Source organism: Melozone crissalis, unplaced genomic scaffold (genome assembly GCF_028551555.1).
Source record: "Melozone crissalis strain CALT ecotype California unplaced genomic scaffold, PUWL_Pcris_2 ptg000068l_1, whole genome shotgun sequence".
Lineage (NCBI taxonomy): Eukaryota > Metazoa > Chordata > Aves > Passeriformes > Passerellidae > Melozone > Melozone crissalis.
Window position 1 is genome coordinate 7,182,934 of NW_026535846.1, and position 16,183 is coordinate 7,199,116.

At 54.3% G+C, this 16,183-nt stretch overlaps 1 protein-coding gene across 3 annotated transcripts in view; it reads left to right on the forward strand.

The window, feature by feature from the left end:
• The first annotated feature begins 5,816 nt into the window (after window positions 1-5,816).
• Window positions 5,817-16,183, forward strand: part of FRMPD3 (FERM and PDZ domain containing 3) — a 67,054-nt gene continuing 56,687 nt past the window's right edge. For all 3 annotated transcript variants that reach the window (XM_054289337.1, XM_054289338.1, XM_054289339.1), the window contains exon 1: window positions 5,817-5,898. The gene's annotated coding sequence lies outside the window, so the exon portion shown is untranslated. The remainder of the gene's footprint in view (window positions 5,899-16,183) is intronic.

Genomic DNA, 16,183 nt, shown 5'->3' on the forward strand with positions numbered 1-16,183 from the left:
GTCAGTGGCAGGAGGAATGGGATGGGCAAAAGAATTTGCTCCTCAAGGTTATTTAGCTTTTTGCCCTCCAGGTCCTGCATCCCAGCACAGGTTAGAGCACCTGGCAGGGCCCAGATCATCCTGTGAGGACAGGCTGATGGAGATGGGGTATCCAGCCTGGAGCAAAGGCTCCAAGGAGACCCAAGAGCCCCTTCCAGTGCCCAAAGGGACTTCAAGAGAGCCAGGGAAGGACTTTGGGCAAGGACCTGAAGTGGCTGCACAAGAGGTAAAGGCCCTAAGCTGAAAGAAGGCAGGGTTAGGTTAAATATTAGGAAGAAACTCTTTACTGTGAGGGTGGTGAAGCCCTGGCACAGGTTGGAACAAGAGGATTTTTAAGGTCCCTTCCAACCCAAGCCATTTTGTGATTCTAACCCCAGGCTCCCACCACAGCCTGGAAGGGAAACAAAAAAAAAAAAAAAAAAAAAAAAACAAAAAAAAAAAAACCAACCAACCAAAAAAAAAAATTAAACAACCAAACATGGTAACAGGTCCAATTAGCAGAGGCATTTGGCTTCCCAGCACCGCTCCCCATGGCTGCTGGCTTTTGGAAGGGGCTGGGTGAGATGAGTGGCAGCTCCAGCAGCTCTGTGCAGATGGACACATCCACTCTCTCTCTGGAGAGCTCTTGTTCCCCCAGCCAGCCCTGGCACTCCTCAGCTGCTGCAGCCAGAACAGATCCAGCATCCATCACCTCTCCGGCTCCCAGCCCCATCCTGCTGGCACCCTGGGGTGGGTCAGCACCCACAGCAGCTCCAGGGTTGCTGTTCCTGAGTGCTGCATCCCTGCAGGAGCTGGGCTTGGACCCTCAGGTGTGCAGTTACTCTGCCCCAGGGCTTTGGGGTTCCTACATTTGGGGGCTCATACTCTCAGCATCACTCCCCTGGGTGCCTCGGCATGTTTGCCCCCCTGGCTGCCCTCAGCTTTGGGGTGAAACCCAATATCTGTTTAAATCTGAGATTTCCAAAGCTGATATCCAACAGGTTTCTTGAAAAGCAGCAACTGAGTGGAAGATGGAAACTTTTTCTTGCCCTCCATAGTGGGGGAAAAAATCTGGTCTGAAGTAGGAGACAAATCACAGGGAAATGGCTTTCCTGCCAAGGGGAACTTCCACGGTCCTCATGGGTCCCTTCCAGCTCAGGACATTCTATGATGTCCACTGAAATAATTGCAGGTGCCAGGCTGTCCTGGCTGCTGTGATGAACCCTTTGGAAAAGGCAGTGGTTCCCCATTGCTCCAGCCCTGCTCCCTCGTGCTGCTGCTCTCCTCCCAGCTGGTCAGCCTGTTGATTTTATAAACTGCTCATTCTCAACATTGACAGAGCTGTTTGCCTCCCACCCCACTGGGCTTTGCAAGCTCTTTTTGGTTTTTTTTCTTTACTTAATGGGATCTTTACTCCACAACAGCCTTCCCTCCACAGCCAGCAGGAGGAACTCTGAGCCACCACCCCAACAACCTGCTGGCTTTCACTCTGAGCTGGGAGTAGATGTGAATTTCCTCCCTGCTGCAGCTCCTGACACTGTTGGGGTTGAATATTGGTCCCCAAATCCAACTGAGAGGTTTTGCAGCTCATTTCTACCCTGGGGAAGAAGGAGAGAGCTCACAGGTTTGGAAAATGGGACTCTGAGGTTTGGAGGCTGAGGGCTCCTCACCTTGGGCAGGTAGGGCTGGGTCAGAGGTGTGTCCTGCCCTGTGGTGACAGTGCAGCTCTAAGCAGGTGACAGGGAGGTGGCTTGGCAGCTGCCAGCCTTGCCTCATGACAGCTGCCAGGCAGGCATCAGGTAGTCGTGATTTCTCCTACTCCCTCTGCCTCGGAGCGAGGGACAGAGTGGGAGGGGTCTGCTCAGCTCCTCCTGGGGAAGAAAGCAAACACGGATATGCACAGAGCCCTTTCTCATCTATCCACTTTAGATGAGTGTAACCCCCATGCTCCCCAGCTTCTCCCTTCAGGTGCTGCTCCTGGGGCAGGGAGGGTTGTGCCAGGGCAGGAGTTCTCACAGCATCCCTGCTTTGATCGGTGTCTGTGCATATTGATGGGCTCCGTGACACCTCTGCCACATGCTGGTGCCATCCTCCCTTACCGTGACACCTCTGCCACATGCTGGTGCCATCCTCCCTTACCATGACACCTCTGCCATGTGCTGGAGTCATCATCCCTTGTGACGGTGTTCATAGGGGTTCGAGGATGAGGGAAGAGACGAGGATCTGACTCCATGTTTCAGAAGGCTTGATTTATTATTTTATGATATATATTACATTAAAACTATACTAAGAGAATACAAGAAAGGATTTAATCAGAAGGCTGGCTAAGAATAGAAAAAGAAAGAATGATAACAAAAGCTTGTGTCTCAGACAGAGAGTCCAAGCCAGCTGACTGTGATTGACCATTAATTACAAATAAACCAACATGAGACCAATCACAGATGCACCTGTTGCATTCCACAGCAGCAGATAACCATTGTTTACATTTTGTTCCTGAGCCTTGCTCAGTTTCTCAGGAGGAAAATCCTAAGGAAAGGATTTTTCATGAAAGATGCGACACTCCCTTACCATGACACCTCTGCCACATGCCGGTGTCACCTTCCCTTACCATGACACCTCTGCCACATGCTGGTGTCATCCTCCCTTACCTGAGCCTCCAGCACTGGGGTGGCCATCACTGCTCATTGCTTCAGAGAACAAGAGCCCTGTGGAAGTTTTTTTTCTTGCTTTCCATGAGCTCTGTGGTGTACTTTGGTGTATTGGTCTCACCTCCATCCTGCTGCTCTTTCTGACTGTCAAAAGCCCCAGCAGGCTCTCACCAGAGCTTCTCCCAGTGCTGCTGCAGTGAAGCTCTCACCTTGTCATCACAGGACAGCAGGAGTCCCTGGGGGAAAGCAGCAAACAGCTGATTGCCAAGGGGCTAATCCAGCAGGGAGCAGCAGCGTGGAGAGGGGCAAGAGTGCAGTGCAAAGCCAGCAGCCTTTGTCCCTTCCTGCAGCACAGAGCTGGGACATGAGTGTGGTGGTGTTCACAGGGGTCCCAGGATGAGGGAAGAGATGAGAATCTTGACTCTATATTTCAGAAGGCTGATTTACTATTTTATGATATATATTATATTAAAAGAAAAAGATATATTAAAACTATACTAAAAGAATAGAAAAAAAGATTTCATCAGAAGACTTGAAAGGAATAGAAAAGAATGGTAATAAAAGCTCGTGACTCTCTGAGTCCGAGCCAGCTGACTGTGAATGGCCATTAATTAGAAACAACGAAAGATGTACCTGTTGCATTCCACAGCAGCAGATAATTATTGTTTTTCTTTTCTTCTGAGGCTTCTCAGCTTCTCAGGAGAAAAATCCTGGCAAAAGGATTATTCATAAAATACGTCTGTGACACATGAGCAAGGGGCAGGGCAAGCCCAGGGCACGTACAGGAGGGTGGCCTCTGGCGATGGCATTGTGAGATCAGGAGATGCCAAAGAAATGTCTCTGAATTAACTGCAGCAGGTAGGGAGCCCTAAAACATTTGAAGAGGGCAACACATAACCACAAAGGTGCCCAGGGAAGAGAAATAAATTTGTGTTTCCCTCACAGGAAGCACACAGGATAGGGAGCAAGTTGTTCATGTTACAGTTTCCCACTGCTTCCCAACTCTCACCCAACACCAACTGCAGAACAGTTGTCTGGCAAACAAGCTATGAAAAAATAAGGAAGCTTTGCCAAAATCGCAGCTGAAAGAGTAAAACTCTCGCAGATGATACTGCTGCTCAGAGACACTTGCCTCCTGCCTTTGAGCAGGCTTTATACCAGCATCCAAACATAAAGAAAGAAAATCTGACAGGTGTATATAAGCAATTGGGCACAAACAAACAAATCCTCAAACTCTGCAAGGAATAGGTTATGTTTTGAGGGGGCTGTCTTCATGTACAGACATGCAGGGAGAAGGGCGTTTTATTTTGGGGAAAAAATTCTGATATTGAAATCTAGAAAAGCATTTGAGCTTTGCTAGATCTTCTCAATCTTCATTCTGGAAACATTCTTTTAAAATCCATAGCTGTATCTGTAAAGGGCCAGAAAATGCAAACAGGTTTAAAATAGATATGTGAATGAGTCAAATAGATGTCAACAGCCAACCTTAAAAGGTGCATGCTGTATCAAACAGGGAAAACAGGAGAGGATATAAATTTGGGGTGACACAAGTTTTAAGGTGTGACATGCTAAAAGCATAAGAACATATAATGAAAACTATTCTAGGTGATTAGAAGAAAGGCAGCCAGTGCTCTGCTGGATTTTTGTGTTTCTGTGGCTGCAAAGAGCTCTGACATTAGGGCATCACATAAACCAGAATTAATCCCTTTACATCAGGATCTGCCATGAACAATGTTAGAAAATTCACATACTCTGCCCTTTCCAGTAGCAGATAAATGTAAAGAACATTTCCTAAACTGAAATGTCAGAAAATGCTTTTGGAAAATACTGATGAGATGGAGAGCAAGGGATTGCCAGGGCCAGGCAGGATTTCCCTACAGGCTGTGGAGAAGGAGCAGGTGGAGTTACTGAGCCTGGGGTTGGGTGCCCTGCTCCTGGGATGAGCTCTGAGATCATGGAGATGGGAAGCAGCAGTTGTGACTGCAATTCCTGTCAAAGCTTAGAGCAGGAAACTACATCCAAGTCCAACTTCTGTACAGAGCAAATGAGTTGCTTGAAGCTCTGATAAAGAATAGAATGGGAAGATGTGGAAAGTCATATGATGGAAGTCAGTCATATTTTCAAAGGAGGAATTCGTGGCTTGCAAATTATTCTTTCTTGAGTATGTTAGCCAGCTAATAGTGCACTTGAATTCCTCAATTCCATGGTAACCTACCTCCCAGCCCTTGCTTCTCAATCTATTTGGAAGAAATGCACACAAGCCTCCTTTCATGCATTGATAATGTAGTTTCCTTAAGAGGTTTTGTTGATTTTTTCCCCGCCAAGACTGGGAGAGTGGTTACCATGGAGTTACGTATGGACAGGCAGGCAGACAATCCCATGCCTGTGGAACAGGGGACGAAGAGTAAGGTGACAATGTTTGCACACCACACATAATGTCTAAAGGTAATTAACAAGAAACCTAACGAAGCACTGCAGGAGGGTTTCATGATGTTTAGCGATCCGATAACAACATGGCAAGCGGCATCCGAAGAGAAGTGCCCCATGCAGCGGGGCTCGCAGGGCAGGCCGGTGGCCGCCCCAGACCGGAGCTGCCCAGGGAAGGAGCCGCGGCCGGGCAGGCTGGGGAAGGCACCGGGCTGCGGGAAGGGGCGCGGGATGTGCGGGGTTTGCGGTGCCGGAGCGGGGACACCCGGCGGGGGACACCGGCGCGATGCTGCGGCTGGGCCGGGGCGTGAGGGGGTGGGCGAGGGGCTCCTGCGGTGTCCGGCCCCCCGGTACCCACCGAGCGTGCCCGTCCGTGCGCAGCCGGCGGGGCCCCGGGGGCGATACCCGCGGTGGGCCCCGGGGGCGATGCCCGCCGCTCCCGGAGGGGGCGTGAGGGCTCCGCAGCCCCCGGCCCGGGGGGGCCCGCCCGCCTCCGCCCGCCCCGCGCCCCGCCCCGCCCCGCCGAGCCGCCGCCCGCCCTCGCCCCGCAGAGCCGCGCACCGCGCTCGCCGCCGCCGCGGGCACGGAGCAGCGGGCCGGGCCGGGCCGGGCCGGCATGGCGGGGGCGGGCCCCGCGGGGCGGCGGCAGCAGCAGCAGCGGCGGCGGCGGGCCCCGTCCGAGCGCTGAGCGCGGCGGGCCATGGGGGCGGCGGCGGCGGGGGGCTGCGGGAGCCCTGCCCTGCCCTGCCCGCCCGCCCGCCGAGCCCGCGGCGCTTCCTGAGGGAGCGGCGGCGGCCGAGCCCAGGTGAGCCCTTGCCGGCCGTGCCCGGGGACGGCCGTCGGTCCTGCGCGCCGCCGGGGGAGTTCGCCGGCTGGCCCGGGATGCTCCGGCGGCACCGAGGGGACCGCGAGCGGCGGGAGCTGCCACCCCCTCCCCGGCACCTCCTCGGTCCCGGTGCTCCCGCAAGGGATGCCCGCTCCCGGGCGCGGGGTGCCCGGAGCCATCGCCGGAGCGGAGCTGTCTCGTCCTCCGCGGGGTCCGCTGGGGATGTGCCTGTGGCCTTGTGCCGGTGCCGGGGTGCGGGTGATGGGGTCCCCCCTTCGTGCCCCGTGTCCGTGCCGCCGCCTCGGCGGCCCTGGCTCGGTGCAGCCGCCGGGATGCTCGGCAGGAGGAATGTGGCCGCAGGGGCTGGAGCGGATCGGTGCAGCCCGGCACACCTGAGATTGCTTTTCCCCCATAGCGGGGAAGGCTGAGCACAGAAAGTGGGCTCGGGGCAGGGAGCACCGCCAGTTCCCCCTCGGGTCACCTTGGCGTGCTCCTGGGTGACAGTGTTCCCGCTATTAGTCTGGTATCATGGCAGTTGCCACCGTGAAGTGCGGCTGATTGAGCTGAAAGAACAGAGACAAACGCACTTGGCTTCTGGCTTGAGGCTTGTTTGGGTTTGGTTGGTTTTCCTCGTTTTCCTATTTTAGAGCAATTTGGATGGGATGAGTTTTCCTCCTTGTCAGCAGCAGAACTGGTAGAGAGACGTGGCTTGCTTTTGAGGAAGAGCAGTTTGAAAGCATTCTCACCTTTCTCTTCTCTGATGACAACCAGAGGGCTGTGTGCCACCTTCAGCCTTCCCGTGCCTCAGTTTCCCCGTGCCCACAAGGGAAAGGTGGAGGAGAGAAAAGCTGGGATGTGCGTTCTTGTGCGAGAACCTCTGCTGGCATGAGACTGCCTCGAGGGCAGAGTGGCTCTGGGTGAAGCCCAAGGCAAGCTGAGCCTGTGGCCCACCTTTGTGAGGAGGCAGGTGCTGAGTGCAGGGGAGGGCTGGCACTGCCCCTGCTCTGGGCACAGATCCTGGCAGGATGCTCCCTGGGTTTAGCAGCCCTCCATGCCCATCCATGAGCTGCTGGCATCCATGTTGTCCTGCAGTGAGGAGTTCCTGCTGCACCTGAGCGGCAAACAAAACAGCATCCCGGCTTTTTTCATAATAAATTGGGGGTTTTTGGCTCTGACATCCCCTGTGGTCATTTCCTGTGCCTTGGAGCTCCAGCCTGTGCTGAGCCTGCAGCCTCCCACTCTGGCTGCTGGCTGAGACCCCCGTGATGCTGAACTTCCTCTTGCCTTTGCTGCCATCTCCTTGCACTGTGGCTGTCCCTTTGCAGCCACCAGGACAGCCTTTGCTCCTGTGTGTCCACAGCTCCTGGCTGGAGCTGGGCTCTGGGAGGCTGGGGACTGGCTCTGGGTGCTCTGCCTGCATGGAGGAGTGCCTGGTGCTGGAGCAGCTGAGCCCCTCGGGCTCTGTGATGCTGCTGCACGAGCCTGTAGGGGAAATCAGCCCCCTGGGACACCCTGGCATGGCTGGGGAGCGTGGCTGCTCTCCAGGATTGACAGTTCAACCTGCCAGCTGCCCACTTGATTGGCATGGCAACAGCCACGGTGCTGCAGCTCTGCTTGGGAGGCACAACTTCAGCCTTGCTGCAGGACCAGCCATGAGGGGGCTCAGGGTGCTGCCGGTGGGGTGCTCCACCATGGACAGCGCTGGGCCAGCAGTGTCCCACAGCTGGAGCATGCCTGCCCCTTCCCAGGGCTTCAGCACTGCTGCCACCAAGGACTGTCCCTGCTGCAGCCCCAGCTGATGTGGCTGGTCCTGCTGTGAGGTCCCAGTGCTGTCCCCAGGGGCCAGTGCTGCTGCCAGCAGCTCACTCACTGCCCAGGGAGCTCTGGCAGCTCAAGGGAATTGGGATCACTTGTTAAGGATGGAGCCGTGGAGCAGATGCAAACCCACGTCCTCTTGGCACAGGGGCAGGTGTGGGGAGCACAGAAGTGGGCTCAGGCATGGTCCCTTCTGCAAACCAAGGGGTGCAGGGCTGGAGACAAGGCTGGGCAAGGGAAGAGGTGCCACATGTATTAGGGTGGACAGGGACCTCAATCTTCCTAAGGCAGGAGGGCAGGCACAGGTTTGCAGGTAACAACAGTGAGGTTGCAGAGAGCCTTGGAGCTCATTTCTGCCTCAGACCAAGGCAGTCTGAGCTTTGGACTGGAACTGAAGCCCTGTCTAGCACAGGAAAGGTCCCTGAGAGAGAGAAGATGCTGTTTGCACCAACCTCCCTCATGTTCACCACCTGAGCTCCTGGGAGCTGACCTGCAGTGCTGGGTCTGAGCGGAGCTCTGGGACCTGCCCATGGATCTGCAGAGCTGGGATTTTACCCCCAATGCCAGCCCCAGGATGGCAGGAAGATGCTTTTGTCATTTGCTTGGTGGCTGCACCCTGACACTGAAGGACAAAGCCTCCAGTCCTCAGCTTTGCCTTAGCACTGGTTCTTCCTCCCTCCCACAGTGTCACTAGCAAGCCTCTCTCCCGCTTCATGCCCATGAATTCTGTGCCCTTTGTCAGGGCAGCTCCAGCACTCAGGCTCCGTGGTTTTGTTGTGAAAAAAGTATTTAGATAAAGGTAAAGTTGGGTGCTGCCTTGAGGAGTCTCTAGCCTGGAGCAAGGCTCAGATCATCTGAGGGTCTTCCACAGAATGGGTCCCCCCATCACCACTGGGGCAGCAAGGCTGCTCCCATCTCTCCTACCATGGGGCAGAAAACAGCCCAAGCCTCCCAGGGCTGAGATGCTTTTTGATGCCACCTTCCTGTGCCAGGACATCCCTGGTGATGTCTCAGAGGCTGCAATGGCAGGAGGGAGAGGAGCTGATATAAGGGGGCCTTTTGCTCTCTGAAGGAGCAGGGCTTGTTTGGGTGTGCCCTCCCCATCCACAGCACCCAGGCTCTGGGCTGCTCCAGCTTTGAAAGCAGAGACAGAGACATGGACCCACACCAGGGAGAAGCACTTGGGAGTGTGGAAGGAAAAATGGCACCATCAAGTCATGCAGCTCAGCTAAGCAGTGGCCTTGGGCACTGGCTTGTGGAAGGACACACCTTTTTCCACTTGATCCACCTAAAACAGAGTCTTTCTTCTTCTGTGGCTCCTTTTGGGGGTGTGTGCAGCTCCCTGCTTCTTGGAGGGCTGGAAATCTCTGATCTGGCTGGATACAATCCTTGTGGCTGGCTGTCCCCACAGGGAAGAGAGGGATGGCTGCTGCACAGCCTTCTGTGAGGCTGAGTGAGGTCTGCCCATCCTCTGCTCTCACATGTCATGGTGGGAGTCATCTTCCCTGAAAATGGAGAGGCAGGAGAGGGCTGGGAGAGGCCCTGCATGTACCAGAGCAGATTTCTACAGCCAGGACAGACATAATGGCCAGGAGCCACCTTGGAGGACCTGACAGTCCAGAATCTCTTCCATGCCACTTGAAGAGATGATCAGAGCACCATGGCTGGCTGTGGGGTGGTGGAGGAGCCTCAAATGTGCAGCCACAGCTGCACTGAGGGAACAGCCTGCCCAGATTTGATTTTTGCTCAGTACTGCGAGTGCTTACACGCATTCACAGATGGGCCTTTTCTCCCTGAGAGTGCACAGATCCTCCACTGTGGAAAAACCACTGTGCTTCTGCCTGGCCATACCACCATCCCTGACCCTTCCACCCCTGAGCCCTCCATCTCTGACCCCTCCTCCATCCCTGCCTGCACAGCCTGGCCATGCCTGGTGACGTTGGGAACACTTCAGAGCTCCCTCGTCATTCTCCCTCTCTTTCAAATTAAGCAAGAGCTAGGCTCAACAGCCAGTCAATAGCAAGACTTATCTCTTAAATAGCATTATTGATTGCCCAGGAAGCCTGGGTTTGTATCAATAGATACATGCACACACAGGCAGGTCCTGTGCCAGCTCCTGGTGGTGAATGGCACAGAGGAACGTGCAGAGAGGGTTTGCTGCAGATGGGGACACACATGTGAGTCCATGTGAGGAAGATGCAGCTCTCCATTGCAGAGGCACCCCAGGGTCTTTGGTTATGGGCCTTTCACACTTGCCCAGCATTATTGTGCCGCCTTGACCACTCCTGAACGTGTGTCCCTTTCTTCCTGACAGGTGACATTATGATGCAGGTTCTGCCAGCTTGCTTTGCCTCTGTGGTTGCAGGGAGGCTTCTGGACTCTGCCTTTGGAGAAGATGTGCAGGTGTCTGCCCACAAATTGTGTGGTCTCCTCAAAGGTCACTGACCCTGCAGGGATTCTTCATGTGGAGTCTTGGGAAAGATGTGCAAAATTCACTCAGCTGTAGAGGAACTAGAGGAGAGGAGGAACTGGCTGGAGAGGAGGATGGATGAGACCCATCCTGCCAGGGAGGGCATTGCCTTGTGTCCAGCTCTGGGCTGGCAGTGCAGGCTGTGAGCTGGCACGTGTGGGCAGTGTGGTGGCACCTGGCTGAGCTCCGTGTCCCAGGTGGGGCCATGGGAGCGTGGCAGGAAGGGCAAGGTGTGCAGCTGCTCTGGAGCTGTCTCCCTCCAGGTAATGGGCAGTGGGTTGGAGGAGGGCTCCCATGGGCTGGGGGCTTTGTCCCCTCAGGGCTCAGAGTGGCCCTTATCCCCTGGAGGTGGCAGAGTGCTTGCAGCAGCCAGGTCATGCATGGCTCGCTGCTCAAGTCCCTGTTTGCCAAGGCTCCTGCACTGCCCGTGCCTTCCTAGCATGGAGCCAGGAGAGAGCAGGGACTGGAGCAGGGTGTGAGCAGAGCTGTGTCCTTCCTCCTGTGCAGCACCACTGCTCTCCCTGGAGCAGCTCAGCCCTGGCTGCTCTGTCGTCCAGGGTCGTGGAGCATAGCCAAGCTACAGTGATGCTCGTGAGAAGAATTGCAAAGCCTCCTGCTGGCTTTGCTGTTGCAAAGTTCAGGCTAGGGCAGTTTTGCCCGGGTGCTGCAGAGCCCTATTGCCCAGCCTTGGGTTGGGAGCCCTGTGGGTGCCACAGAGCCAGCCTTGCTCACCTCACCTCATGTTCTAACTCCCACTCTGAGACAGAGCCCCTTGTCCCATACCTGGCATCCAGCCTTGCTTTGGACCGTGCTGCCTGATGTTCTGCTCCCTCCTGGGGTTACCTAAAGCTGAGGGAAGTGTCAGCAGGGTGATCAGAGGCAGTGAAACAGCACAGATGATCTGTAGGGTCAGCTCGCCAAAGCCTGGCAAGCCCCTACAGCAGGGGTTTGTAAAACCTCTGGCTGTGTCCCTTTAGCTGATCAGTGGGCATGAGAAGTTCTTGGCTGTCATGCCCGTGTTTCCATGTGTGTAAATGTGTGTGGATATGCAGCACTGTAAGATCTTGCTCCTGTTTGGAGCCTCTCAGCGTTTTTCTAGGCAGTGCCTGCCCGCCGCGAGCGCCGCTTGCTTGATCTTAGCCAGCCAATCTATGCAGGATCTCAGGAAAGAACAGTTGGGGTTTTATGAAGCTGGCATAATTTACAGCTAAAATAGCACACCAGATATATGTCCAATCCAATCTCCTTTGTAATCTTGTTTTCATTAATGCCTCCAGGGTGGTGATGGGGGGAGTAAGGCAAGCGAACTGCGAGGGGAGTTTATTACCCGTGCCAGGGAGATTTGCATGATGCTCTGCACCAAGTGACCTCAATTTGCAGAGGTTAAAGCTGCCTCTGGTGGTCCCTGGCTTGGAGGGGTGTCTGCTGCCTGTGCTGGGGGCACTGAGCACAAATCCTTGTGCAGATGGCCGTGGGTGTGTGTCCAGGACCAGGCACACTGGAGCCATCCCAGGCAGGAAGAGCCATGGATGCATCCCTGTCACCCTGGCCAGCTCCAGGAAGGAAATGATCTCGCTGCCTTTGCAGGCTGCATTTCTCTTTAGTGTTCAAACCACATATTGTCCCAGATCTCCTGCCAATAGCAGGGAGCAAACTGATAATGCAGCTGCTATTAATAAAGCAGCGTTGTTACATATTCATATCAATCAGACTTGTAATTCCACAACATTTTTTCTCCAGAAGAAAAGGCAGTGCTTCACTGGGGCGATGGAGGAAGCTGTCAGGTGGGATGATGGTGTTGGAGATGCCTTCCACCAGCACTGACAGAACCTGCTCCCCTCATGTTCTTCTCGTGGGGATTCCTGCACTGGGGTCCTCATCCTCCTCCCCTTCAGCTTTCCTTCTCCCTGGGAATGCTGAGCTAAAAGGGGCATCCCCAAGGCAGCTCCAGGATCCCCAGGGTGCTGTCACTGTGGGGAAACACGAGCAGTGTGAGACAGAGAAGTGCTGAATTCCAGTGGCTGGTTTGGCAGGAGCTGCTCCATGCTCTTCTCCATTTTATACAGGAATTTTCGCATATTATGCAAATTTCAAAGCAAAGTATGGAAAATCTGGGTGTAAATCTGGGATGTATGTATGTTTGTGCAGCCATTATATAGGAAAGTGTACCACAGAATTCTGGCCAGTGGATAAATATACTTACACTGCCATTCCTACAGTAAAATATGCTTTTTGTCATTGCTATAGTGTAACAAAAAGTACTGTCTCCAAAACTGTAGCAGCACTTTATGGTACACTATAAATTGGAAGAGATACCTGATTATTCATAGAGTATTATGGAGGTCTCAGTGACTTCACCATTAAGCCCACACCAATACTTTGTCCATAAAGCAAAACCCTCTCTCTGACTTCTTTATGATCGAATTCAACGTCCACATTTGGCCAAATAAATCTTGTGAGGCTGAGCACGTTTTTTCCATGAATGTTTTTCTGGAAACTCTCCCTCACCCTCGGGCTGGGAACATTTTGAAGCCTTAGCTGTGGGATCTCCAAGTCCTAAACCAAAGCCTCGCAGCCCTCGAGCCTTTCCAGGCTCTCTCATCCCTGGCTGCTCCCAGCTCATCCCTGGATCCCCTGGCTGCTGGCACGTGCCAGGGAATGGGGCAGGGCTGTTCCACCAGCTTCTGTGGTGGCAGCCCTGGGGAGTGGGCTGGCATTGAGCCCTCCTGGCAGCAGCTGTCAGTCGCTGCAGCAAACAGTTTCCAAGCAACTCAGACTCCTGATAGAGGTTTGTGGTATTAATTGGAGTTATGGAAAGGAGCAGCCTCGAAGGGCAGCTGGTGTGCTGTCACCAATATCCTCCTGCCTTCAGTCATGCCACAGCATGCCACACATTCCAAGTGCTGGAAAGGCTGGCGCAGCCACAGCTCTGGTTCCCCTCTGCTGCCATGGCATGCAGGGTGTTGCTGTCCTGCCAGATCTTCAGCTGGGGAAGATGGAGAGGGGGAAAAAGGTGTAGTCCCTGCCCCAAAGGGTTTGTGTCTGGGGCCTCCATCCAGCTTTGGCACCTTCTCTGAGTATTGCTCAGCTGTGTCACAGCCTGCGTGAGTGCTCTGCTCACCTGGGACATGCACTGGGTGCATCAGGTGGGTCTGGCTGCCTGTGCAGATATCCAGCCTCAATCCATGCCATGCATTTTCTCTCTAGAAGCTTAACTGCTTCTTTCAGGTCATATTTCCTTGCTCTGCCTCTCTTTATTTCCAATATTTCAATGCTCCCTTGAATCCTGTGCCCACTTCCACCATGGTCAGCAGCACCTTGGAGCATCCATCCCCTCTCTTCACTTGGCTGTTGCTTGCACCCTCTGGGCTGTAATGGGGGCATTCCCACAGGGACTGCTCAGTGCTGGGAGTTACCAGCCAGTGCTGCCTTCAGGTGGGGAGAGAGAGGGAAGGCAGTGTCCACAGGCACTTGGATCAATGTACCCCTACCCATGGAGCACTTTGGAGGTTGTTCCCTCCATTCCTTGACAAGGACAAGCTGGAAATGCTCCTGCTGCTGCTGCTCAGAGCCCTGGAGGCTGATGTGGTGCTGGCGGGACGTGGACCAATGTCACAGACACATTTTATGAAAAATCCTTTCCTTAGGATTTTTCCTCCTGAGAAGCTGACAGGCCTCAGGAGCAAAATGTAAACAATGGTTATCTGCTGCTGTGGAATGCAACAGGTGCATCTGTGATTGGTCTCATGTGGTTGTTTCTAATTAATGGCCAATCACAGTCAGCTGGCTCGGACTCTCTGTCTGAGCCACAAGCCTTTGTTATCATTCTTTCTTTTTCTATTCTTAGCTAGTCTTCTGATGAAATCCTTTCTTCTATTCTTTTAGTATAGTTTTAATATAATATATGTCATAAAATAATAAACCAAGCCTTCTGAAACATGGAGTCAGATCCTCATCTCTTCCCTCATCCTCAGACCCCTGTGAACACTGTCACAGACCAGGAACTGCCATCAGTGTCACATCTGCCTTGGCTGTCACATCCCTCCCCCCAGCTGCTGGGTTGGACCCAGGTCTCTCTGGGGAGGGCCTGGAGTGGTGTCTGAGTGGTTCCTACCATGGCTGGTTGCTCTCCAGCCCCATGCAAGCATCCTCCATCCCAGGAGCAAGCACAGATACCAGCCGTACACTCTGGTTGGGCTCTGGGAGGGATCTAGTGGCTTCTTGTCATGTAAGTGGTGAGTGTCCCTAAGTGCACTGGCAGCAAAAATCCCTGAACATCTCCAGAGGACCATGATGGTGCCTGGAAAAGTTCCAGTACAACAGAGGGGGGTTTTACTGCCTGGATGCCTGAGCTGCGTGTCCTGAGGGTAGTGAAAACACAGGCTGGGGAGATGGGTGGTGTGTGAGCAGCTCAGAGGTTCAGGTGCACAAAACTCTGTGGTCACAGGAACAGGCAAGCAGGGTCTCTGCCTTCATCCCCATCAGCAAAAGCATGGCAAGGAGTGCTGGGACACTTCCCTGTGGCCAGCTGATGCTGTGGGAGAGGCCAGCAGTGCTCCTGACCTCTCAGAAACCTGAGCCCAAGGGAGGAGGGATGCCATGGCAGTGCTCACCAGGATTTGAGCTCTGATGCCCAAAGCTAAGCCCTTCCTTTGGCAGTGAGCGTGTCTGGGGTGTGACAGACAGCTGGGGACAAGTCCCGTTTGCCCACATTGGAGGCTGGACCTCCAGTGCCTGCAGCCCCACGTTGGGCGCCAATTTGCAGCGCTGCCACGGCCGATAATCCTGTGCCCTGGCTAGCGGAGAGGGTGGCCAACAGCCCCACTGCAGCAGGGGGTGTCAGTCCCGGTGGCAAGGCCCCAGGACTGGCAGCTTCAGGCACCCCTCGGCAGTGAAAGCCTCGGGCTGTGCCTGCAGGACGAGGTCTCGGAGAGAAGCTGCGAGGCAGGGCAGAGTGAAGCAAGAGCCGGACACTCTCTGGGGTAAAACTGGTTTAATGTCCCAGGGGACAGCCAGCAGGGGGTGACAAACTGGGAAGGACCAGCAGAGAGTGACAAGGAAAATGGGTTGAGCATGGGATTATAAAGGGAGGTGGCAACTGGGGGAGGGATTTACAATAGACCAATCCGGGGAGGTTAGGGGAAGGTCTTAACATAACAGACTTGAGAGAAGAACCAATGGATACAATGCAAAGGAGGGGCCCCGGGACCTCAGCCAATCACTACTCCCACTGAAGGGAACTTTCTAGAAGACTGGGAGTGGTGGGGAGTGATTGACTGGGCCCAGGAAGGAGAGAAAATTATACATATTTGGAAATGTGGGGCAGGGAAGTTACATAACAGGGGGGCCACCATGGCAACAACATAACGGACAGAAACTAGGGTGGGGAAAACTGGGAGGACAGAACCATCATAACAAATAGGGGAGAACTGGAACAAACCAACACAACACAACAAGTGCCTCCTGACAGCTGTGCACAGTCTCCATGAGCAGTCTCTGGTGTGCAGCCATGCAGAGGTTCCATGCATGTTATGCTGCCTCTGTTAAGATTCCGTGTCCAGGTTCCACATCAGCTCCTTGGGCTGAGGCAGGGGTTGGAATTTTGGGGAGAAGGAAGGTGGAGGAGCAGCCTGTGGGGTGCTGGATGGGAAGGAGGAGAGGGCAGGCACTGCCAGCTGTCCCTTGGTCCCCAGCAGGGCGGAGAGTGGAGCCCAGCCTTGTTCCATGTGCAGTGGGTACAAACTGAGGTTAGCCCTGAGCTGGCAGCAAGCCCCTTGCCCCCAGCAGAGCTCAGGATGCTTGGTTTTGGGAAGGAGTAAGAGAGTCAGAGCTAAGTGAGAGAAGTCAGGAGCTGAGCTGGCAGCAGGTGGATTACTGGTGTCACAGGGGAGCTCTGAGGTGCCTGTGCTGTTTGCTGTGGCTCTGCAAGCAGGAGACATCTGGCTTTTCTTACATTCTCTGTGAATTTAACTTTGTGTC